Here is a 2,500-nt window from a genome sequence, read left to right as displayed (position 1 = left end):
TCTAGCAGAAGGCCGAGGTGGAAGCCACTTTGGGCTGTGTGGCCGGTCAGCCTACCAGCGGCGTGAGAGCAGCTTGGGCGATGGCGGAAGGCCGGTCAGCCTACCAGGGGCGTGAGAGCAGCTTGGGCGATGGCGGAAGGCCGGTCAGCCTACCAGGGGCGTGAGAGCAGCTTGGGCGATGGCGGAAGGCCGGTCAGCCTACCAGGGGCGTGAGAGCAGCTTGGGCGATGGCAGAAGGCCGAGGTGGAAGCCGCTTGGGCTCTAGCAGAAGGCCGGCGTGGAAGCCGCTTGGGCTCTAGCAGAAGGCCGAGGTGGAAGCCACTTTGGGCTGTGGCCGGTCAGCCTACCAGGGGCGTGAGAGCAGCTTGGGCGATGGCAGAAGGCCGGCGTGGAAGCCGCTTGGGCTCTAGCAGAAGGCCGAGGTGGAAGCCACTTTGGGCTGTGTGGCCGGTCGGCCTACCAGGGGCGTGAGAGCAGCTTGGGCGATGGCGGAAGGCCGGTCAGCCTACCAGGGGCGTGAGAGCAGCTTGGGCGATGGCAGAAGGCCGGCGTGGAAGCCGCTTGGGCTCTAGCAGAAGGCCGAGGTGGAAGCCACTTTGGGCTGTGGCCGGTCAGCCTACCAGGGGCGTGAGAGCAGCTTGGGCGATGGCGGAAGGCCGAGGTGGAAGCCGCTTGGGCTCTAGCAGAAGGCCGAGGTGGAAGCCACTTTGGGCTGTGGCCGGTCTGCCTACCAGGGGCGTGAGAGCAGCTTGGGCGATGGCAGAAGGCCGGTCAGCCTACCAGGGGCGTGAGAGCAGCTTGGGCGATGGCAGAAGGCCGGCGTGGAAGCCGCTTGGGCTCTAGCAGAAGGCCGAGGTGGAAGCCGCTTTGGGCTGTGGCCGGTCTGCCTACCAGGGGCAAGGAACCACAATAGCATCTACCAGGGGCAAAGCGCAAATTCGGTCTACCAGGGGCAAGAAACATTAATACAGTCTACCAGGGGCAAAGCGCAAATTCGGTCTACCAGGGGCAAGAAACATTAATACAGTCTACCAGGGGCAAAGCGCAAATTCGGTCTACCAGGGGCAAGAAACATTCATACAGTCTACCAGGGGCAAGAAACCAAAATTTATTCTACCAGGGGCAAGAAACATTCATACAGTCTACCAGGGGCAAGAAACCAAAATTTATTCTACCAGGGGCAAGAAACCAAAATTTATTCTACCAGGGGCAAGAAACATTAATACAGTCTACCAGGGGCAAGAAACCAAAATTTATTCTACCAGGGGCAAGAAACATTAATACAGTCTACCAGGGGCAAGAAACATTAATACAGTCTACCAGGGGCAAGAAACATTAATACAGTCTACCAGGGGCAAGAAACCAAAGCCCTGTCTACCAGGGGCTGCATTGACAAGTTCGCACCGTAAGAAGAGAATGCGACTTTTGCAACCTCTTTTTCCTTTTTACATGATATTCTTTTTCTCTATCGGGGAAAACACTGGTGTGCTACATCACTGGAAAGCTAGAAATCCCACTAAAGATTAAGCCATAGTTATAGAGGTAGATATCCCTGACTTATTGTCAGCCACCATTTGGGTTCTTCATTGTGACGCGAATTGTTCAAAAATTTAAATTATGCAAGGGAAGAGTTGCTGTTTTGGGTTTTTTTTTTTTTTTTTGTATTGGTAAATTTTATTGAATTTTTTTAAATTAAAAAAAAAATCTTTTTTTTTTTCTTTTTTACTTTTTTGGTATTTATTATTATTATCATCATTATTCTTATTATTTTTTTAAGAAAAGAAGGAGAAGAAGGGAGAAGGGGGTGCGGGAGAGCAAAAATAAAAGAAAAAAAAAAGAAAAGAAACAGCCTCTACTTAGGCTGCAGTTCACTTTTCCTCCACCGGAGGGAGCTCCAGCAGGCGAAAATCATACCCCCTCACTCAGAGGGGTTGATTATACAGGGAGGCCTCAAGAGCGGGAGAGCTGAAAAACCCTTTGGGCACGATATCGGGAGAGGGTGATTCGAGACGGCGTAGCTCCAGAGTGGCCGGAGGGAGCCTCGCCAAACTTTCCCCCGACACAAAGGAGACCCTAGGCAGGCCTCGGGCGCTAGGGTTTCAGCCGCAGTATTCTCCGCTCGCGGCCATTTCAGACAGCGACCCTACGGAGACCCTCGGCGAAAGGGTTCCCGACGCTTTCGCGTCGCCCTCTCGCTCTCCAGCCCCGCCGCGAAGCTCCGTAGCCACGCTGTGACGACCGACGGGCATACGTGACCCGCCATCGGAGGGCTCCCGCCAGCCGGCCGGCCGCGCGCCGGCAGCGAGGCGGACGGCTCCTCCGGCCAAGCGGGTTCGAGTGTGACGGCGGGCGAACGCGCGCGCAGCGCAGCGGCGACGGCGCCGCCGGCTTCTCACCGGCAGGCAGGCAAGGCCGGGCGGTTCGGGTCGGGCCCGACCCGGACACCGCCGCCCGGCCGGCCAGGCCCGCGGGAGCACCCGGCCGGCCCGCCCGACCGCGC

Source organism: Corythoichthys intestinalis, chromosome 16, assembly GCF_030265065.1.
Source record: "Corythoichthys intestinalis isolate RoL2023-P3 chromosome 16, ASM3026506v1, whole genome shotgun sequence".
In the NCBI taxonomy this organism is placed as follows: domain Eukaryota; kingdom Metazoa; phylum Chordata; class Actinopteri; order Syngnathiformes; family Syngnathidae; genus Corythoichthys; species Corythoichthys intestinalis.
The sequence above is the reverse complement of the archived record's forward strand: the minus strand, read 5'-3'. Positions refer to the sequence as shown.